The sequence below is a fragment of the Ranitomeya variabilis genome, chromosome 1 (genome assembly GCF_051348905.1).
Source record: "Ranitomeya variabilis isolate aRanVar5 chromosome 1, aRanVar5.hap1, whole genome shotgun sequence".
Lineage (NCBI taxonomy): Eukaryota > Metazoa > Chordata > Amphibia > Anura > Dendrobatidae > Ranitomeya > Ranitomeya variabilis.
The window spans coordinates 293,242,837-293,266,848 of NC_135232.1; the positions used below are offsets into that span (position 1 = coordinate 293,242,837).

Sequence of the window (24,012 nt, forward strand, 5' to 3'; positions counted from 1 at the left end):
TTACCGGTTCCATTTAAATTGTTCCACATATACAGTTCTGGCAAAAATTAAGAGACCACCACATCAAAACCCTGTCATGGGCAGTCCAATCTCCAGACCTGAACCCCATTGAAAACCTCTGGAATGTAATCAAGAGGATGACGGATAGTCACAGGCTCAGTGTGAAAGACTGGTGGAAAGCATGCCAAGACGCATGATAGCTGTGATTAAAAATCATGGTTATTCCACAAAATATTGATTTTTGAACTCTTCCTGAGTTAAAACATTAGTATTGTTGTTTCTAAATGATTATGAACTTGTTTTCTTTGCATTATTTGAGGTCTGAAAGCCCAGGGTTTTTTTTAATTTTGCCCATTTCTCCTTTTCAGAAAAAAAATATAAAATTTAGTGCTTGGAAATTCGGAGACATGTGGTCAGACATTTATAGAATAAAATAACTATTTACATTTTACTCAAAAATATACCTATGAAGAGGAAAATCAGACAAACGGAACATTTTGCAGTGGTCTCTTAATTTTTGCCAGAGCTGTATACTCATTCGGGGGCATACTTTGCTTTCATATAAAACCCACCATGTGTTGTTTTTTTTATTTTTTTATGTATATCTAATAAGCTCCAGCGACTTGTATGGAAATATTTATTACAATATGCTAATGAAGAAAAAGAAAAGACTTTAAGATGTCACTATTGGTCATTATGATTATTGTATGTTAGGATCTGTATCTTATCATATTTTATTAGTCATTGTAAAAAATGACTAAAAACATCAGCAATCCTGAAAACTAATAACAGATAGCACCTTTTGTATATTACTTCATTCCCAACATAGCTATTTTCTTTTTTTCCATTTTTGTTTTTTTACTGTCCTTCCAATGACACCATTCCTACTGTCATGTGATGTACCTGAAATCGGGAAAACAAGTCCCAGTGCAGTGAAATTGAAAAAAAAGAGCAATTCCACAATGTTTTTTTATTTCTAATTTTTACTATACAGTAGAAATTACCTGACAATATGATTCCTAGGTCAGTACGATTACGGCAATGCCAAATTTGCATATTCTTTTTTTATTTAAGTGGTGAAAAAAAAGTCAGATATCTGTTAAAAGGAAAAAAGATTATGCTTGTGTCGCCATTTTTTCCAAGACCTGTAACATTTTCAATTTTTGGTCGATTTGGTTCAATTTTTGGTCGTGACACCTGTTTTTTTGCGTCCTGAACCAACATTTGTATTGATACCATTTTGGTGTAGATATGATGTTTTGTTTGCCTCTTATTGAAGTGTTCCAGTAAACAAAGATTTTTTTTGACACTATGCCGTTTTCACGTTAATTAATTTTATATTTTGATAGATTGGACCTTTAAGGACTTAACGATTCCACATGTGTATTTTATTTATATTTTTTATTTTTTTATTTTTAATTGGGGATAAAAGGGATCATTTGAATTTTTATGTATGTTTTTTAGATTATTTAAAACTTTTTTTCACTTTACACTGTATTTGTCGGTCCCCTTAGGTAACTTGAACCTGTGGTCATCTGAATGCTTGTGCTATATACAACGATAAAACTGTAGGAGAGATCAGCGCAGATAGGGTCTTATCTGGTGGATATATAAAGCATACACTTAGATTCTACTAACCTGATACAGGCTTTTGGTAAAGCATGTAGATATCTAAGAAATATCAGCTGCAGCAGATTCGCGGGTCAGCTAGTGACCGTATCAAAGGTATATTTGTGGTAATTTGCTGATGAAGAAGTCATTTGGACTTTGAAACAGGTAGATGAAACCACTATTTTCTATTTTTGAACAGGTCTGGACCTGCATTTTTTCAGCAGCGCGGATTATATCCACAGACCTCCTTTTAATTTAACCCCTTTCTGACCTCGGACGGGATAGTACATCCGAGGTCAGATACCCCGCTTTGATGCAGGGCTCCGGCGGTGAGCCCGCATCAAAGCCGGGACATGTCAGCTGTTTTGAACAGCTGACATGTGCCCGCAATAGCGGCGGGTGAAATCGCGATTCACCCGCCGCTATTAACTAGTTAAATGCCGCTGTCAAACGCTGACAGCGGCATTTAACTAGCGCTTCCGGCAGGGCGGCCGGAAATGAGCGCATCGCTGATACCCGTCACATGATCGGGTGTCAGCGATGCTTCTGAATAGTAACCATAGAGGTCCTTGAGGCCACCCTGTGGTCGTCGCTCATAGCACACCTGCATTTCTGCTGCATAGCAGCGATCTGATGATCGCTGCTATGTAGCAGAGCCGATCGTGTTGTACCAGCTTCTAGCCTCCTATGGAGGCTATTGAAGCATGGCAAAAGTAAAAGAAAAAGTTAAAAAAATGTGAAAAAAAAATATGTAAAAGTTTAAATCACCCCCCTTTTGCCCCATTCAAAATAAATCAATAAAAAAAAATCAAACCTACACATATTTGATATCGCCGCGTTCAGAATCACCCGATCTATCAATAAAAAAAGCATTAACCTGATCGAAAAACAGCGTAGCGAGAAAAAAATTAGAAACGCCAGAATTACATTTTTTTGGTCGCCGCGACATTGCATTAAAATGCAATAACAGGCGATCAAAAGAACGTATCAGCACCGAAATGGTATCATTAACCCCTTCACCCCCAAGGGTGGTTTGCACGTTAATGACCGGGCCAATTTTTACAATTCTGACCACTGTCCCTTTATGAGGTTATAACTCTGGAACGGATCTTGGCGATTCTGACACTGTTTTCTCGTGACATATTGTAATTCATGATAGTGGTAAAATTTATTCGATATAACTTGCGTTTATTTGTGAAAAAAACGAATATTTGGCGAAAATTTTGAAAATTTCGCAATTTTCCAACTTTGAATTTTTATGCCCTTAAATCACAGACATATGTCACGCAAAATACTTAATAAGTAACATTTCCCACATGTCTACTTTACATCAGCACAATTTTGGAACCAAAATTTTTTTTTGTGACGGAGTTATAAGGGTTAAAAGTTGACCAGCAATTTCTCATTTTTACAACACCATTTTTTTTTAGGGACCACATCTCATTTGAAGTCATTTTGAGGGGTCTATATGATAGAAAATACCCAAGTGTGACACCATTCTAAAAACTGCACCCCTCAAGGTACTCAAAACCACTTTCAAGAAGTTTATTAACCCTTCAGGTGTTTCACAGGAATTTTTGGAATGTTTAAATAAAAATAAACATTTAACTTTTTTTCACACAAAATTTATTTCAGCTCCAATTTGTTTTATTTTACCAAGGGTAACAGGAGAAAATAGACCCCAAAAGTTGTTGTACAATTTGTCCTGAGTACGCTGATACCCCATATGTGGGTGTAAACCACTGTTTGGGCGCATGGCAGAGCTCGGAAGGAAAGGAGCGCCATTTGACTTTTCAATGCAAAATTGACTGGAATTGAGATGGGACGCCATGTTGCATTTGGAGAGCCCCTGATGTGCCTAAACATTGAAACCCCCCACAAGTGACACCATTTTGGAAAGTAGACCCCCTAAGGATCTTATCTAGATGTGTGGTGAGCACTTTGACCCAACAAGTGCTTCACAGAAGTTTATAATGCAGAGCCGTAAAAATAAAAAATCATATTTTTTCACAAAAATGATCTTTTCGCCCCCATTTTTTTATTTCGCCAAGGGTAAGAGAAGAAATTAGACCACAAAAGTTGTTGTGCAATTTGTTCTGAGTACGACGATACCCCATATGTGGGGGTAAACCACTGTTTGGGCGCATAGCAGAGCTCGGAAGGGAAGGAGCGCTATTTTACTTTTCAATGCAAAATTGACTGGAATTAAGATGGGATGCCATGTTGCGTTTGGAGAGCCCCTGATGTGCCTAAACATTAAAAACCCCCACAAGTGACACCATTTTGGAAAGTAGACCCCCTAAGGAACTTATCTAGATGTGTTTTGAGAGCTTTGAACCCCCAAGTGTTTCACTACAGTTTATAACGCAGAGCCGTGAAAATAAAATTTTTTTTTTTTTTTCACAAAAATGATTTTTAGCCCCCAGTTTTGTATTTTCACAAGGGTATCAGGATAAATTGGACCCCAAACGTTGTTGTCCAATTTGTCCTGAGTACGCTGATACCCCATATGTGGGGGGGAACCACTGTTTGGGCGCATGACAGAGCTCGGAAGGGAAGGAGCGCCATTTGGAATGCAGACTTAAATGGATTGGTCTGCAGGCGTCACGTTGCATTTGCAGAGCCCCTGATGTACCCAAACAGTACAAACCCCCCACAAGTGACCCCATATCGGAAACTAGACCCCCAAGGAACTTATCTAGATGTGTTGTGAGAACTTTGAACCCCCAAGTGTTTCACTACAGTTTACAACGCAGAGCCAAGAAAATAAAAAATCTTTTTTTTCCCACAAAACTTATTTTTTGGCCCCCAGTTTTGTATTTTCCCAAGGGTAGCAGGAGAAATTGGACGCCAAAAGATGATGTCCAATTTGTCCTGAGTACGCTGATACCCCATATGTTGGGGTAAACCCCTGTTTGGACACACGGGAGAGCTCTGAAGGGAAGGACCACGGTTTTCCTTTTTCAATGCAGAATTGGCTGGAATTCAGATCGGATGCCATGTCCCGTTTGGAGAGCCCCTGATGTGCCTAAACAGTGGAAACCCCCCAATTATAACTGAAACCCTAATCCAAACACACCCCTTACCCTAATCCCAACAGTAACCCTAACGACTCCTCTAACCCAGACACACTCAACCCTATTCCCAACCGTAAATGTAATCCAAACCCTAACCCTATCTTTAGCCCCAACCCTAACTGTAGCCCCAACCCTAGCCCCAACCCTAGCCCTAACCCTAGCCCTAACCCTAGCCCTAGCAATAACCCTAGCCCTATCACTAGCCCTAACACTAGCCGTAACACTAGCCCTAACCCTAGCCCTAACCCTAGCCCCAACCCTAGCCCTAACCCTAGCCCTAACCCTAACCCTAGCCCCAACCCTAGCCCTAACCCTAACCCTAACCCTAGCCCCAACCCTAGCCCTAACCCTAACCCTAGCCCTAACCCTTGCCCTAACCCTAACCCTAGCCCTAACTCTATTCCTAACTCTAGCCCTAACCCTAACCCAATGGGAAAATGGAAATAAATACATTTTTTAATTTTTTTATTTTTCCCTAACTAAGGGGGTGATGAAGGGGGGTTTGATTTACTTTTATAGCGGGTTTTTTAGCGGATTTTTATGATTGGCAGCCGTCACACACTGAAAGACGCTTTTCATTGCAAAAAATATTTTTTGCGTTACCACATTTTGAGAGCTGTAATTTTTCCATATTTGAGTCCACAGAGTCATGTGCGGTCTTGTTTTTTTGCGGGACGAGTTGATGTTTTTATTGGTAACATTTTCGGACATGTGACATTTTTTGATCGCTTTTTATTCCGATTTTTGTGAAGCAGAGTGATCAAAAACCAGCTATTCATGAATTTCTTTTGGGGGAGGCGTTTATACCGTTCCGCGTTTGGTAAAATTGATAAAGCAGTTTTATTCGTCGGGTCAGTACGATTACAGCGATATCTCATTTATATCATTTTTTTATGTTTTGGCGCTTTTATACGATAAAAACTATTTTATAGAAAAAATAATTATTTTGGTATTGCTTTATTCTCAGGACTATAACTTTTTTATTTTTTTGCTGATGATGCTGTATGGCGGCTCGTTTTTTGCGGGACAAGATGACGTTTTCAGCAGTACCATGGTTATTTATATCAGTCTTTTTGATCGCGTGTTATTCCACTTTTTGTTCGGCGGTATGATAATAAAGCGTTGTTTTTGCCTTGTTTTTTTTTTTTTTTCTTACTGTGTTTACTGAAGGGGTTAACTAGTGGGGCAGTTTTATAGGTTGAGTCGTTACGGACGCGGCGATACTAAATATGTGTACTTTTATTGTTTTTTTATTTTATTTAGCTAAAGAAATGTATTTATGGGAATAATATTTTTTTTTTCTTTATTTAGGGGAATTTTTTTTCTACTTTTTTACTTTGTCCCAGGGGGGGACATTACAGATCATTGATCTGACAGAGTGCACAGCACTCTGTCAGATCGACGATCTGCTGTGCAGGGCTGCAGGCTTACCAAGTGTCTGCTCTGAGCAGACACTCGGTAAGCCACCTCCCTCCCTGCAGGACCCGGATGCCGTGGCCATCTTGGATCCAGGACCTGCGGCGAGGAGGGAGGTAGGAGACCCTCGGAGCAACGCGATCACATCGCGTTGCTCCGGGGGTCTCAGGGAAGCCCGCAGGGAGCCCCCTCCCTGTGCGATGCTTCCCTATACCGCCGGTACACCGCGATCATGTTTGATCGCGGTGTGCCGGGGGTTAATGTGCTGGGGGCGGTCCGTGACCGCTCCTGGCACATAGTGCCGGATGTCAGCTGCGATATGCCCCGTGAGCGCGGCCGATCGCGTATGAAGTACTATCCCGTCGGTGGTCATACGGGCCCACCCCACCTCGACGGGATAGTACGTCAGATGTCAGAAAGGGGTTAAAAACGCCAGCTCGGCACGCAAAAAATGAGCCCACAACCGACCCCAGGTCATGAAAAATGGAGATGCCACGGGTATCGGAAAATGGCGCAATTTTGGATTTTTTTTTCACCACTTAGATAAAAAAGAACCTAGTCATGTTTGGTGTGTATGAACTCGTAATGACCTGGAGAATCATAATGGCAGGTCAGTTTTAGCATTTAGTAAACCTAGCAAAAAAGTCAAACAAAAAACAAGTGTGGAACTGCACTTTTTTTACAATTTCACCGCACTTGGAATTTTTTTCCCATTTCTAGTATACGACATGCTAAAACCAATGATGTCTTTCAAAAGTACAACTCGTCCTGCAAAAAATAAGCCCTCACATGGCCATATTTACGGAAAAATAAAAAAGTTATAGCTCTGGGAAGGAGGGGAGCGAAAAAGGAACACGGAAAAATGGAAAATCCCAAGGTCATGAAGGGGTTAACTGTGCTATATACAGCAATACCGCAATATTGATGTATATAGCAAAAATCACAGTCTCTATTGAACACCAGCCAGAAACTGGCAATCACAGTAGTACCATCATGAGAGGCTGGGGGTCTTCAGCAGACCTCTAGATATCATAGAAACTCGTCAGCGCTCAACGATAGTGTCACGGGGGCACCTATGGGTGCGTAGAATGATACTCCCCACCTGCTAATGTGCTGTAAATGCCGCTATCAGAGATTGACAGTGGCATTTAACAGGTCAGCAGGATGTGGGCAGAGCTTCTTTCCACTGGCAGCTGTTAGAGGCAGATGATCGCTGAATATTACAGCCATCATCTTCCCGCAAAGATATTGGCTCAGTTCCTAAGCCGGCATCAAAGTCAAAGGGCCACTATATGATACCCCACTGTGTCACATGTTGGTAAAGAGTTAAGAAGGGTTTTAACCATGGGTCTAATGACTGGACAAAAATTGCATCATAGGAAAAGTAGACCATGTTTCCTAACGCAATGAAATAATTAATATTGTTGAAATGTGGTTGTCTTGTTCTTTCCAGCTTTATTAGGGGACCATATAGAATTGACTTCTATTTCTTCTAAGCTCTAGAAAAGGTACAATTTCACATGCTTGGTCTGTATTGTGAAGTGTTTTGGGACATTTTCTGGTCCAGCATAAGGAAAGACTTGCCCTTTTTACATTTGTGGACTTTAATCTCCAGTGTTTTTTTGCATCTTTCATAAATAACCTTGGCCTGAAGGAAACATGGAGTCACACTTCTTTTTGATAGCTTCCATTTCAGATGATAGATGACCAACGAGGGGGTCGAATTCATGTCATATTGTACAGATATGGGTGGAAACTTGTGCTGCACCCAGTTGTCTTAGGCTGCTTTCACACTAGCGTTGGTACGGGGCCGTCGCAGTGCATTGGGCCGACGTAACGACGCATGCTGTGAAATAAATGCCCGACGTGGGCAGCGGAAGCAGTCTTACTACGCTTCCGCTGCCCCATTGTAAGGTCCGGGGAGGAGCGGGCGGAGTTTCAGCCGCTCATGCGTGGTCGAAAATGGCAGACACGACGCGCAAAAAAAGTTACATGTAACTTTTTTTGTGCCGACGGTCCGCCAAAACACAACGCAACCGTTGCACGCCGCAACCGTCGCACGACGGTTGCGATGTGTGGCGATACGTCGCAATGCGTCGCTAATGTTAGGCTATGGGGAAAAACGCATCCTGCAGACAACTTTGCAGGATGCATTTTTTCTCCTAAACGACGCATTGCGACGTACAGCTAAAAACGCTAGTGTGAAAGTAGCCTTATGCACAGACACAGGATTGTGAGATGGAATGGGGGTGAGTGATCACCTGTAACACATAGAGAATTCACACTGAAAGGCCACTTTATTAGAGACTTCTGACTTTCCTGGTTGGAGCTACGCTGTATAGAAATTAGACACACGACCCTGGAGTGCAGCATAAAATCAAGTAACTGTCTTGTGCATCAGTTTCATTGTGAATCTCCACTAGAGTGGGAAAATCAAACCACTTTGAACACAAATATTTTCTTGGCACACCCTGTGTCCTCTGACAACTGGATGGACATTTGGACAGTAAGACTTTCCTAAGCATCATGGCTGAACAAATTCATTCTTTCATGTTAGGTTTTTACTGAATGGCAGAACTCAGGGCCGGACTGGGACTAAAATTCAGCCCTGGCATTTGAAGTTACACAGGCCCACTTGTCACATGGTGACTGTATAATATCTTTGTACACTTGTAGGCAGGGCCGGTTTTAGGCAAAGTGGGGCCCTAGGCAAAGTTTAAAATGGGTCCCCAAATGCTAACATATTGCACATCACACAGAAGCCTTTCTGTTGTATTTACGTGCGCTGAGTTCAGGCCGCTAAACGAGTTTGATCGACAATACTGAAGTTGTTCAACGCTTGTTTCCCGGCCTCTTTCCACCAGCTGAGGAATAATGATGAGACAGAACGATCACTAATAGATCACCATACAGTATCATGTTTTCAGCAGCACATCTACAGTTTACACTGGCAATGTGCTGCTGACAACAAGGCTTTTTGTTCCAGCAAAAACAATCCGAATATGCAGCATTTTACTTGTTTAGTAAAATACACCCCATAGTCCTCCATATATTATAATGTGCTCCATAGTCCTCCATATAGTATAATACACTCCCTATAGTCCTCCATATATTAAAATACACTGCTCAGTCCTCCACATAGTATAATACACTCCTCATAGTCCTCCATATAGCATAATACAATCCTCATAGTCCTCCATATAGCATAATACAATCCTCATAGTGCTCCATATAGTATAATGCACCGCCACAGTCATCCATGTAGTACAATTCACTTCCCATAGTATAATGCACCCCATAGTTCTTCATATAGTATAACGTATTCCCCATAGTCCTCGATACAGTATAATGCAGCCCACATATAGTATAATGCAGCCACCCCAGAGTATAATGCAGCCACCCCAGAGTATAATGCAGCCACCCCAGAGTATAATGCAGCCACCCCACAGAGTATAATGCAGCCACCCCAGAGTATGTAACCCCCATAGAATATAATACAGCCCACCTCCCCATAATATATAATGTAGCCCCCCATAGAATATAATGCAGCCCTCCATAGTATATAACGCAGCCTCCCCCATAGAATATAATATACCCCCACAATAGTATATAACACAGCCACATAGTACATAACATGGCCTCCCCCATAGAATATAATATACTCCCCATAGTATATAGCAAAGCCCGCATATTATATAGCACAAACCGCATAGTATACAGCACAGCCTGCATACTATAGCACAGCTCGCGTAGTAGATAACACAGCCCACACAGCAGTATTCAGCACAGACCACACAGTAGTATACAGCACAGACCACACAGTAGTATACAGCACAGACCACACAGTAGTATACAGCACAGCCCACGTAGAAGTATACAGCACAGTCCACACAGTAGTATACAGCACAGCCCACAGAGTAATATATACAGCACAGCCCACAAAGTAATATATACAGCACAGCCCACAAAGTAATATATACAGCACAGCCCACAGAGAACTATATACAGCACAGCCCACAGAGAACTATATACAGCACAGCCCACAGAGAACTATATAAAGCACAGCCCAGAGTACTATATACAGCACAGCCCAGAGTACTATATAAAGCACAGCCCAGAGAGTACTATATACAGCACAGCCCAGAGAGTACTATATACAGCACAGCCCAGAGAGTACTATATACAGCACAGCCCACAGAGTACTATATACAGCACAGCCCACAGAGTACTATATACAGCACAGCCCACAGAGTACTATACACAGCACAGCCCACAGAATACTATATACAGCACAGCCCACAGAGTACTATATACAGCACAGCCCACAGAGTACTATATACAGCACAGCCCACAGAGAACTATAAACAGCACACAGTAGTATACAGCACAGAGCACAGCCCACAGAGAACTATATACAGCACAGAGCACAGCCCACAGAGAACTATATACAGCCCACAGTAGTATACAGCACAGAGCACAGCCCACAGAGAGCTATATACAGCCCACAGCAGTATACAGCACAGAGCACAGCCCACAGAGAACTATATACAGCCCACAGTAGTATACAGCACAGAGCACAGCCCACAGAGAACTATATACAGCCCACAGCAGTATACAGCACAGAGCACAGCTCACAGAGAACTATATACAGCCCACAGCAGTATACAGCACAGAGCACAGCCCACAGAGAACTATATACAGCCCACAGCAGTATACAGCACAGAGCACAGCCCACAGAGAGCTATATACAGCCCACAGCAGTATACAGCACAGAGCACAGCCCACAGAGAACTATATACAGCCCACAGCAGTATACAGCACAGAGCACAGCCCACAGAGAACTATATACAGCCCACATCTCTTCTCTTCCTCCCCTCACCTCCTCCGAGAATGGCCCCACAGTCCAGAAAAAAAAAAAACTCTCCTCACCTCTCCTCGTGCCCAGCGTTGCTTCCTGGTTCCTGCTCCTGTCTCAGCAGCTGCAGTCTGCCCGGGACACAGCAGGTGCGCGATGATATGACATCATCGCGCACCCGCAGTGTCAGAGGCAGAGCGGGGAATGATGGGAGAGGAGCATCTGTAGACGCTCTCTCCTCCATCATTGCATTCAACTGTACCGGCGTCTATACGCCGGTATAGTTGAATGCGACGGCGGGGGCGGCGGATTGAGCGGCCCACCACTGGCACCGGCCCTTCTGGCATTTGCCAGAAGTTCCCTATGGCCAGTCCGGCCCTGGCAGAACTGATAGGGAATTTAGATCGTGAGTCCCATCGGGGACAGTGATGATAATGTGTGCAAAAATTGTAAAGCGCTGCGGAATATGTTAGCGCTATATAAAAATAAAGATTATTATTAAGGGCACTCTTAACATGATATTGCACCATGCCACAATGGTCATATAGTCATGGATTGGTTAAAGCAGATGTGCACAACTTTTTTGTGTGTCCAAGGGCGACAGTGCCATACTGAACCAATGACAAAGGCTGCAAAAATTTAAAGGGGTACTTACATGAATACATTACCAGAACCATCATTAGTACATTAAAACATCACCAGAACCAAGTCTGAGTATTTGAGGAGGATTTGGAGAGATTCTGCTCAGTTTCTGCTTCAAAGAATAAGTGTGAACATACGCTAACTTGCAATGAATTTGTGGGGCAGAACTAGTCAAATCCTCCTCAAAATCTCAAAACTTACTGTAAGTTTTGAGGATTTTAAAATTTTAACATACACATGAAGCATGTTTTAGATTGCTACATGTGTACAACATCAGAGCAATCATCAGCACATGAATGCAGTGCCAGAACCTCCTTCAGTACATGAATGCAGCATCAGAACCACGAGCAGTACATGAATGCAGTGCCAAGACCACCGTCAATACAAGAATGCAGCACCAGAACCACATTAATATATGACTGCAGTGCCAGAACAACATTTTTGGTGGTAAAAATTGTATTATTATTTCTTCACTGTTCTTCAAATGTATTATTTAGCCTTCTGACCGAGCACTCCGCCTGCTAGTCACAGGTGTTTTAATTACAGCAGGTCCAGTACCCCTCCACAGAGATATAGAATATGAGTCTAGGAAGAGGTTTTCACAGGTACCCATTCACATGGAGACGTTTATTCTCAGTGAGGAAGGCAAGCATAGGACCTGGTATAAGAGAGATGCCGTAAAGTGGCTACCAGGTACACATAAAATTGGCCTTTTTTATACGCTAAAAGCTCTCATTTTTCATATTTCTAGTGCAGTAATGCGGTTTAGTTTTCATATTTCATGTTTGCATGTGTTAGCGCTGCAGTGTGCTGACTTATTTGCTTGACTGTATAGGAGTTGGTGACTCTAAGATTCAGCACCTGTTTACACTTAGTCTATGTTTGGATGTGACGGTCAGTTTTTTTAAATGTATTATTTAGCCTTCTGACCGAGCACTCCGCCTCCTAGTCACAGGTGTTTTAATTACAGCAGGTCCAGTACCCCTCCACAGAGACAGAGAGAATGTAGTCTAAGAAGAGGTTTTCATAGGTGCCCATTCACATGGAGACGTTTATTCTCAGCGAGGAAGGCAAGCATAGGACCTGGTATAAGAGAGATGCCGTAAAGTGGCTACCAGGTACACATAAAATTGGCCTTTTTTATGCGCTAAACGCTCTCATTTTTCATATTTCTAGTGCAGTAATGCGGTTTAGTTTTCATATTTCATGTTTGCATGTTTTAGCGCTGCAGTGTGCTACCTTATTTGCTTGGCTGTATAGGAGTTGGTTACTCTAGGTTTAGCACCTGTTCACACTTAGTCTATGTTTGGATGTGATGTCAGTTTTTTCAAAAGGTTTTTACTGAATTGCAGAACTGATAGGGAATTTAGATCGTGAGTCCCATCGGGGACAGTGATGATAATGTGTGCAAAAACTGTAAAGCGCTGCGGAATATGTTAGCGCTATATAAAAATAAAGATTATTATTTAAGGGCACTCTTAACATGATATTGCACCATGCCACAATGGTCATATAGTCATGGACTGGTTAAAGCAGATGTGCACAACTTTTGTTTGTGTCCAAGGGCGACAGTGCCATACTGAACCAATGCCAAAGGCTGCAAAAATTTAAAGGGGTACTTACATGAATACATCACCAGAACCATCATTAGTACATTAAAACATCACCAGAACCAAGTCTGAGTATTTGAGGAGAATTTGGAGAGATTCTGCTCAGTTTCTGCTTCAAAGAATAAGTGTGAATGGAGCGCCCCCACACCGCCGCAGGGCCGAGGGGTACCCGGAGCCGGGCCTCTGAGTCTCAGTCCTGGGGTTGTCACGGTGGCTAGACCCGGTCCGTGGCCCTGTCTGTCAGTGGGGGACGTCCGGAGCAATAAGTGGTGTTGTAACGGTGCAGTTGTGGGGTGCAGGTCGCGGTAAATAGCGAGGACACCAGGTTGCAGTCTCTTTACCTCTTTACTGGAGATCTCTGAGTCCTCAGTCCAGAATATGGTTCACCAGGCTGCGCAAGTCCGGCCGGTCCAATGGCACCTCCAGAGTTCACTTCACAGGTGGAAATCGGTGCCTTCCTTCTTAGCGCTATGTGTTGTAGTCCTTCCCTGCTATGCTTACGGAAAGTACCCCACAACCGTTGTGTCTGTTTCTCGTGTTCCCTCACAACTCGATTAACTGATCTTCTGCTAATCTTCCGTCCCTTCCTGATGTTACAGTTAGAACGGCACCCGTTTGTCAGGTAGGCCTGGAGTTCTTCCGGGACCCTAGAGACGCCCCTCTCCCGCAATTGCCCCCCAAGACTTCATAGGTGATATGTGTTAGACAGCCCGCCTTAAACTGACTGCCCTGCCGCTGTTTGGAGTATGGCTTGAAGCTGTATGCTATTCCACTCCCTCGGCGTTCCGGCCACCGGTAGTGTGCCTCAGTAGGATGTTGCTCCGGTCTTACAGCATGACCCCTACTGGTATTCTCCTATTGCTTGATCTCGTTTCTCACTCAGCACAATCTATCTCGCTTCTAGTCCTTTCTTGGATCCCGCCGCTTCCCGGAGCTGGCGCGGACCCGTTACGTTCTCTTTCAATGCCAAGCCTCTGTCAGGATCCCACCCCTGACAGAGACCCTACTGTCTCTTCCTCCACAACACCCTCTGCCACAAGGTGTTGCTTCGTTCAATCCAGTCAGCTTTCTCCTCTAACTTCCTGCCTGACCCCCAGTTTACCCACTATGGTGGGGAGTGGCCTAATGAATAGAACCCTTAGCTCCCCCCCGGAGGCCCAGCTGTGAAACATATTGGTGTCTGTGATACCTGCTCAGAGGAACTCCTTCAGTGCCATCGAACGTACCATGGCTCCCCATAGTGGCGGATCCACAGTACTGCAACGACCAGGACTCTGGGGCGCTGCACTCCCCCCTGGTTAAACACAGTACTCCGGGACTGGGAAGAAAACAACAATACAGGTTAGCAAAAAGACATACAATTTTGTTGAGTGCAAAACAATAAGTATACTTGAACAGGCTTCCCTTTATGGGAGGTGAGGACACTTTTAACGTTACAAACATAATTAAATATCATAGCAACAGGCTCCAATTAACTCTCATTACCCAACCGGGTATTCTACTAAGTGCAAATTTTGTGAACAATAATTTAACATTGCCTTTAAGGATTCACACTCTAAATCCACTAAAGACCTTCCTATAATCACATTATAGGGTATTCTAACTTTTCATTCGCCTTCTTTGGAATCTGCAGGACCGCCTGTCCTATCGGCGCCAGACCTACTGCCTCTCCTTTCTGTTACAGGACCGCCCCGTTCAGCCAGGGCCTACTGCCTTTTCAACTACTATACATAGTATAGAACATAACTTTACTTTCAATTTGAGAACACTGAGCCGGCTCTACTTGGCTCCTATAAGGACTCGCTCCCTAACCCCTACGGGTTCACTCTCTGTCCTTAGTAACGAACTAACTTTCTATGGGGACTCAGGGTTTACCTTCTATCCTCACCTTCGTTATTACTTCCTTTCTTTCAACTATGCAGGACTCTAATTCTTCCCCTACGGGCTCTCTGCATCTTTCCTTTTAAAGAACATTATCTAGGTTTCACATTTCAAACAGATTAAACACACATAACTTTTCTTTATGCATAACAGTTACATTTCTTCCAGAGCATTATCATATTACGGTTCTAAAACAGTATCACTTTCAAGTTTAGGTCACACATCCCCCTTAAGAGGGGATCAAGTCTTTCTGAGGTAGCTCGTCTTCTCAGCCTACCAGTCTTTGCTCAGCAAAGGTTCCAGAACGGTATCTTCGCAAAGAGTCTTTAAGTAAAACCAGTAGAAAGCGCCTTTAAGAAGGTGCAAACTATTTACACGAAAGTTTGGATCATGCACTGTTCATGATTTCTCAGTTTGTAAAACTTATGCAAAAAACTGGTAGGAAAAACAAACAATAGGGATCCCGGGTCAACTAAGGGATCCATAAAGAGTTAACCCTGAACGGGTTTAGCAGCAAACAGTATACAAACAGTTAACGGACAAAACTATTTACATTTTTGAAGCATTCAATTTCAGAATCCCCCACGAGGCGCCACCTGGCGGGTGAACCCCTGCGATACAGGCAGTTCAGGCTCCAGGTTCACTCCCGCGGCCAGGTACACCCCATGGGTGCGGGTCTGTTGCACAACCAGATCGTGTGCGGTGATGAGGGTCTGCGTTCCCACTTCTTTCTGCGCTGGTACATCAGGAACATCGGTTACTTGAAAAGGCACCTCCTTGGCCACTACGGTGGTTGCAGTGGTCAGGCGGCAGATCGCAGGTTCTGTGATCAGACAGGTGGGGGCGACCAGGGTGGTTACAGATCGGTCACACGGTGATACCTTGGCTACAGGGGCTGGTTTCTCTTTCTTGTAGACGTTTAGAGCGAACCACCCCTTTTCCCCAAAATGCCGGGTGTAAGTAACGCTGTCCCCCGGGTAGAGGTCCCGATCGGGGTGGCCCTCCCTAAGGTGCGACTCGACATCCCGTCGGTTAACAAAGACCTCCGCATATAGCCCCGGTTCTTTAATGAAGCCCCAGCCTCCTCGGAGTTTAAAGGTGGTGACGATGCCCTGCCTACGCGGGGCCTGGTGAGTGGTGGGGTCCTTACGGGCCCGGTCCTTGACCGCCAAATCCTTTTGATGGTGGGCCTCCCGCCCAGCCTGATGTATTTTCTCCTCCTCTCGCCACCGTTGTTCTAGCTGGATTCGGTACTCCTCCCAACTTAGAGCCTGTACCATCTCCCCCTTCTGGGTCTCCACCCCGGGGAACCCCATAAGATTGGATCCGGGGTTCACCCAGCGGCACACCGTGCACTCCGCGTGGACCTCACACAGCAAGGGAGTAGGGGTGATTGGGGCTCGCATACGGTGTTCCATGCCCGTGGCTTCCTCCCATGGTAGCAGGCGCTGGAGTTTATGGGTTCCCGGGAGAGGTGGTGCCGCTACGGGACCCACTAACACACCCTCGGCTGGCGGGGCAGGATCGGCGGACTCACCAACTGGTACGAGTTCACTTTCCACATCAGGTCCCGCTGGTTCTTCCGGTGAGAACTCCGATGTCCGGGAACCCTCTGCCGGCACTACCGGGTGCGGAGCCTGGACTCCCACATTCAGTTGGAGGAGCTGGTTATATAAGTCCTCCATCTCGGCTCTCAGGAATCTGGTGTTATCCACGGAGGACGGGCGGCTGGGCTCATCCGGGTAGTCGGGGGAGACTTCCACTTCAACCCCGCTGTCGGGTCTGGAATTGCTGGCCATAGCGTCCTCCACGTGGGTCACTTCCTGGTCTTTTTCCCGCTCTCTCCTTCGTGAGCGGTTTCGTTTTCTCTGCCTCCGCCCCCCATTAAGAATTAGGAGGCGGATCTCTGCTGCTGACGGACACGTCCTCACCGTGCAGAAATACTTAGACTGGGCGGCCATTGTGGTTCGCGCTCTCCAGCTTGTCTACGCCCACCTCACGCCCTTCTTCTTCTCCTGCGCTCTCCTCAGCGCTGCAATGGTGGCGGATTTTGGCGGCAACTGGCGCAGCACACAGTCTTTGCAATAAAGTACAATCCAAGCACAATAAATCACAGTTCCAAGGCACACATGACCCGATTCTTCAGGCTTAAGTAGATCCTGTTCGTGACGCCAAGTTTGGAGCGCCCCCACACCGCCGCAGGGCCGAGGGGTACCCGGAGCCGGGCCTCTGAGTCTCAGTCCTGGGGTTGTCACGGTGGCTAGACCCGGTCCGTGGCCCTGTCTGTCAGTGGGGGACGTCCGGAGCAATAAGTGGTGTTGTAACGGTGCAGTTGTGGGGTGCAGGTCGCGGTAAATAACGAGGACACCAGGTTGCAGTCTCTTTACCTCTTTACTGGAGATCTCTGAGTCCTCAGTCCAGAATATGGTTCACCAGGCTGCGCAAGTCCGGCCGGTCCAATGGCACCTCCAGAGTTCACTTCACAGGTGGAAATCGGTGCCTTCCTTCTTAGCGCTATGTGTTGTAGTCCTTCCCTGCTGTGCTTACGGAAAGTACCCCACAACCGTTGTGTCTGTTTCTCGTGTTCCCTCACAACTCGATTAACTGATCTTCTGCTAATCTTCCGTCCCTTCCTGATGTTACAGTTAGAACGGCACCCGTTTGTCAGGTAGGCCTGGAGTTCTTCCGGGACCCTAGAGACGCCCCTCTCCCGCAATTGCCCCCCAAGACTTCATAGGTGATATGTGTTAGACAGCCCGCCTTAAACTGACTGCCCTGCCGCTGTTTGGAGTATGGCTTGAAGCTGTATGCTATTCCACTCCCTCGGCGTTCCGGCCACCGGTAGTGCGCCTCAGTAGGATGTTGCTCCGGTCTTACAGCATGACCCCTACTGGTATTCTCCTATTGCTTGATCTCGTTTCTCACTCAGCACAATCTATCTCGCTTCTAGTCCTTTCTTGGATCCCGCCGCTTCCCGGAGCTGGCGCGGACCCGTTACGTTCTCTTTCAATGCCAAGCCTCTGTCAGGATCCCACCCCTGACAGAGACCCTACTGTCTCTTCCTCCACAACACCCTCTGCCACAAGGTGTTGCTTCGTTCAATCCAGTCAGCTTTCTCCTCTAACTTCCTGCCTGACCCCCAGTTTACCCACTATGGTGGGGAGTGGCCTAATGAATAGAACCCTTAGCTCCCCCCCGGAGGCCCAGCTGTGAAACATATTGGTGTCTGTGATACCTGCTCAGAGGAACTCCTTCAGTGCCATCGAACGTACCATGGCTCCCCATAGTGGCGGATCCACAGTACTGCAACGACCAGGACTCTGGGGCGCTGCATGAACATACGCTAACTTGCAATGAATTTGTGGGGCAGAACTAGTCAAATCCTCCTCAAAATCTCAAAACTTACTGTAAGTTTTGAGGATTTTAAAATTTTAACATAGACATGAAGCATGTTTTAGATTGCTACATGTGTACAACGTCAGAGCAATCATCAGCACATGAATGTAGTGCCAGAACCTCCTTCAGAACATGAATGCAGCATCAGAACCACGATAATTGGAGGATGTATTTTGTAAAATGGGGACTCTTATGAGGGGTTCTGCTGTTCTGGCACATCAAGGTCTCTGCCAATGAGATTGTAACGCTGGTGGTTGTGGACCTACTGCACTACAGGCCAAGCTTACCCTGAAGGGGCATGACTAAGTATCTATCAGGTCTTTAATAGGGCCTCAGATGGTGAGAATAGGCTGGGCTGCCGGTAGACACCAAGCACCATCCAGTGGAACTGCAGCAGCTGATGGGAGGTTAAGGTGCAGGAAAATGAGACACAGGCTTAGTCAGATGGTATGAGTTTGGGGCAAGCAGCACAGGATCAGAGTACAAAGCTGTGGTCAGGAGTGGAGAGGTCAGACAGGACGGGTATACAAGCCGGGTTAATAATGGGAGAATCAATACAAACAAACAAACGCATAAACAGGAAACTAGCAAACAAACTAACATTCCAGCAAAGAGTGATGGGGGAATGGTCTGCATAATATAGACCCTGCTGGCATGGGATAGAACAGGGAATCTAATATTTGCAGGACACAATAGGGTTAAATTCCTGTAGAGACAGGCCACATCCCCCAAGGCCAAATTGAAGCTAAATGTGATGTAGCAGTGCAGAGGAGTGCTGCAAAAGGCAACTCAATGGGACAGTCTGACAGGAAGAGACACCACACAGTGACCATGATGAGAAGGGTGGCGCTGAGGAGGCATGCAAATTACTGCCGTGACAGTGATATGGCACCCACAAACCATCCCAGCAACATCTGAACTCCAATATGGTGCTTCTTCCCTTCTGATATTTGCACTGTGCCTCAAAAGTAGTTTTTGACCACATTTGGGTATTGGCATACTCAGGAGAAATTGCGTAACAATTTGTACCATTCATTTTCTCCTATTATCCATTTTGGGGGCCAAAGCAACATTTTATTGGAAAAAATTGTCATTTTCCATTGACTCAGCCCAATGTTACACAATTCTGTGAATCGCCAGAGGATTAAAAATGCTCACTACACTCACTACTAGAAGAATTTCTCAAGAGGTGCAGTTTCCAAAATGGGGTTTTATGTGGAGGTTTCTCTTTTTTGGCATGTAAGGGGCTCATGAATGTGACACAGCGTCCACAATCTATTCCAGCCAAAATTGCACTCCAGAATTCAAGTGGCACTCCTTCCCTTCCGAACCCTGCCGTGTGTCCAAGCAGTAGTTTTCCACCACATATGGGGCACTGGTGTACCCAAAAGAAATTATACAACAAATTGTATCAAACTGTATGGTACTTTTTGTTTTTTTGGGAAAAATTTATTTTTTCATTTTCACAACGTTATAAAATTCTATTAGGCACCTGTGGGTTCAAGGTGCTCACCACAGCTCTAAATTTAATTCCTCTGAGGGCTGTAATTTCCAAAATGGGATCATTTATGAGGGGGTTCCACTGTTTAGGCACATCAGACACTCTGTAAAAAGGGATGGCGTCGTCTATCGATTCCAGCCAATTTTGAAAATTTTGCATTTTGAGCACAGCCATGCACCCAAACAGTAATTTTCACCACTTATGGGTGATCAGCGTACTCACGATAAATTGTGCAACAAGTTGTATGGTCCATTTTCTCCTGTTACCCTTGTGAAAATAAAAAAAAATTGGGGCTACAGCAACTATTTTGTGTGAAAAAGTAATATTTTAATTTTTTACATCCATATTGCTTTAATTTCTATGAAGCTCTTGAAAGGTTAACCAATTTCTTCAATGTGATTTTGAGCAGTTTGAGGGGTGCAGTTTTTAAAATGGTGTCAGTTTTGGATATTTTCTTTCATATAAGCACCTCAAAGTCACTTCAAATGTGATGTGGTTCCTAAAGAAAATTGGTTTTGCAAACAATTAACAATGGTAAGGAGATACTGGGAATAGGGTTGAGCGACTTTCATTTTTTTAAGATCGAGTAGGGTTTTGGGAAACCCGATTTTGTCCAGAGTCGAGTCGAGTGCAGTCGGCCGATTATCGCTAAAAGTCGGGGATCGACCGAAACACGAAACCCAATGCAAGTCAATGGGGAAGCATAGTCGGCAGTGAGTGGAGGCCAGGAAAACACCTACAGTGCCCATTTTAATGCCAAAAACATCCATTCTTGTTTCTGAAGCTTGCCAATCTTAATTAACTGTATAATAATAGTTGGGCATAGGGAATTGGGGGAAAGTTGTGGGGGGAGTAGGGCTGGCTCAAGTTTTTCGTGGGCCCAGGAAATGCGGACTACGTCACGGCGGTGTTGCAGGGAAAGGTAAGTATTTAAACGTTGCAAGTGCTGTGATCCTGAGCAAGCAGGGGGGGGGCCCACTCGTTCGCATTGCCACTGGCACAGGGCCCCTCAAAGTACGGCGGTGTGTTTGCATGGCGGGGGCGCCTCCCACCAGCAGCGACACTTTTGCGTACTCTGAGGGGCCCTGTGCCAGTGACGTCGCCAACGAGTATGCCCCCCCACCTGATGAAGGAACCTGCACTTTCATCTGCACCTTCCTCTTTGTCCCTGTGTAAGGTGGTATAACATGCGGGAAGGGGAACCTTACTTTCAGCAGGGTCAGATTCTGGCTGTGTAGAGTACAAGGGGAATGTAGTGGTCTAGGTCAATGTACCAGCAGACTCATTTAGCAGTGGCTGGGCAATGGGCAGGATGAGGAGGAAACAGATATAGGGCCAAAGAATAAAGTAGGCTACATGCAGTTCAAAATTGGTAACAGGACTAAACAGGCGGCATTGCTTTGTTCAGTGGAGTAGCAAACCCAAGAGCAGCAGACACTGTTTCAAGGGCCTAACCACACTAGTAGGCCAAATGCAGTTTAATATCTGATAGTATAGGGCGAAAGCCAGAATGTGGAAGCTCAGCTTTGTTCAGTTGAGGACAACACCAGGGAGGGGCAGACACCTTTAGTAGGCCGGAAAAGCCTATTGCATTTTTTAAAATGGTAATTTGGAGCAGAAGGTTGAAGCTCAGCTTTATTTAGTTGAGGGCAACACCAGGGAGGGGCAGAAGCCGTTAGTAGGCCCTAACCACCATTTTTTTTTTTTAAAACCACTTAATGAGAGCCGGAAGGTTGAAGCTCAGCTTTATTTAGTTGAGGACAACACCAGGCAGGGGCACACAGACAGACACCTTTAGTAGGCCGGAAAAGCCTATTGCATTTTTTAAAATGGTAATTTGGAGCAGAAGGTTGAAGCTCAGCTTTATTTAGTTGAGGGCAACACCAGGCAGGGGCACACAGACAGACACCTTTAGTAGGCCGGAAAAGCCTATTGCATTTTTTAAAATGGTAATTTGGAGCAGAAGGTTGAAGCTCAGCTTTATTTAGTTGAGGGCAACACCAGGGAGGGGCAGAAGCCGTTAGTAGGCCCTAACCACCATTTTTTTTTTTTAAAACCACTTAATGAGAGCCGGAAGGTTGAAGCTCAGCTTTATTTAGTTGAGGACAACACCAGGCAGGGGCACACAGACAGACACCTTTAGTAGGCCGGAAAAGCCTATTGCATTTTTTAAAATGGTAATTTGGAGCAGAAGGTTGAAGCTCAGCTTTATTTAGTTGAGGGCAACACCAGGGAGGGGCAGAAGCCGTTAGTAGGCCCTAACCACCATTTTTTTTTTTTAAAACCACTTAATGAGAGCCGGAAGGTTGAAGCTCAGCTTTATTTAGTTGAGGACAACACCAGGCAGGGGCACACAGACAGACACCTTTAGTAGGCCGGAAAAGCCTATTGCATTTTTTAAAATGGTAATTTGGAGCAGAAGGTTGAAGCTCAGCTTTATTTAGTTGAGGGCAACACCAGGCAGGGGCACACAGACAGACACCTTTAGTAGGCCGGAAAAGCCTATTGCATTTTTTAAAATGGTAATTTGGAGCAGAAGGTTGAAGCTCAGCTTTATTTAGTTGAGGGCAACACCAGGGAGGGGCAGAAGCCGTTAGTAGGCCCTAACCACCATTTTTTTTTTTTAAAACCACTTAATGAGAGCCGGAAGGTTGAAGCTCAGCTTTATTTAGTTGAGGACAACACCAGGCAGGGGCACACAGACAGACACCTTTAGTAGGCCGGAAAAGCCTATTGCATTTTTTAAAATGGTAATTTGGAGCAGAAGGTTGAAGCTCAGCTTTATTTAGTTGAGGGCAACACCAGGCAGGGGCACACAGACAGACACCTTTAGTAGGCCGGAAAAGCCTATTGCATTTTTTAAAATGGTAATTTGGAGCAGAAGGTTGAAGCTCAGCTTTATTTAGTTGAGGGCAACACCAGGGAGGGGCAGAAGCCGTTAGTAGGCCCTAACCACCATTTTTTTTTTTTAAAACCACTTAATGAGAGCCGGAAGGTTGAAGCTCAGCTTTATTTAGTTGAGGACAACACCAGGCAGGGGCACACAGACAGACACCTTTAGTAGGCCGGAAAAGCCTATTGCATTTTTTAAAATAGTAATTTGGAGCAGAAGGTTGAAGCTCAGCTTTATTTAGTTGAGGACAACACCAGGCAGGGGCACACAGACAGACACCTTTAGTAGGCCGGAAAAGCCTATTGCATTTTTTAAAATGGTAATTTGGAGCAGAAGGTTGAAGCTCAGCTTTATTTAGTTGAGGACAACACCAGGCAGGGGCACACAGACAGACACCTTTAGTAGGCCGGAAAAGCCTATTGCATTTTTTAAAATGGTAATTTGGAGCAGAAGGTTGAAGCTCAGCTTTATTTAGTTGAGGGCAACACCAGGCAGGGGCACACAGACAGACACCTTTAGTAGGCCGGAAAAGCCTATTGCATTTTTTAAAATGGTAATTTGGAGCAGAAGGTTGAAGCTCAGCTTTATTTAGTTGAGGGCAACACCAGGGAGGGGCAGAAGCCGTTAGTAGGCCCTAACCACCATTTTTTTTTTTTAAAACCACTTAATGAGAGCCGGAAGGTTGAAGCTCAGCTTTATTTAGTTGAGGACAACACCAGGCAGGGGCACACAGACAGACACCTTTAGTAGGCCGGAAAAGCCTATTGCATTTTTTAAAATGGTAATTTGGAGCAGAAGGTTGAAGCTCAGCTTTATTTAGTTGAGGGCAACACCAGGCAGGGGCACACAGACAGACACCTTTAGTAGGCCGGAAAAGCCTATTGCATTTTTTAAAATGGTAATTTGGAGCAGAAGGTTGAAGCTCAGCTTTATTTAGTTGAGGGCAACACCAGGGAGGGGCAGAAGCCGTTAGTAGGCCCTAACCACCATTTTTTTTTTTTTAAACCACTTAATGAGAGCCGGAAGGTTGAAGCTCAGCTTTATTTAGTTGAGGACAACACCAGGCAGGGGCACACAGACAGACACCTTTAGTAGGCCGGAAAAGCCTATTGCATTTTTTAAAATGGTAA

The 24,012-nt window shown here is 45.0% G+C and overlaps 1 protein-coding gene across 1 annotated transcript in view; it reads right to left on the reverse strand.

Moving 5' to 3' along the window:
* CRYBA4 (crystallin beta A4) overlaps window positions 1-24,012 on the reverse strand; it is a 227,314-nt gene that overhangs the window by 191,442 nt on the left and 11,860 nt on the right. The gene's annotated exons all lie outside the window — the stretch shown is intronic.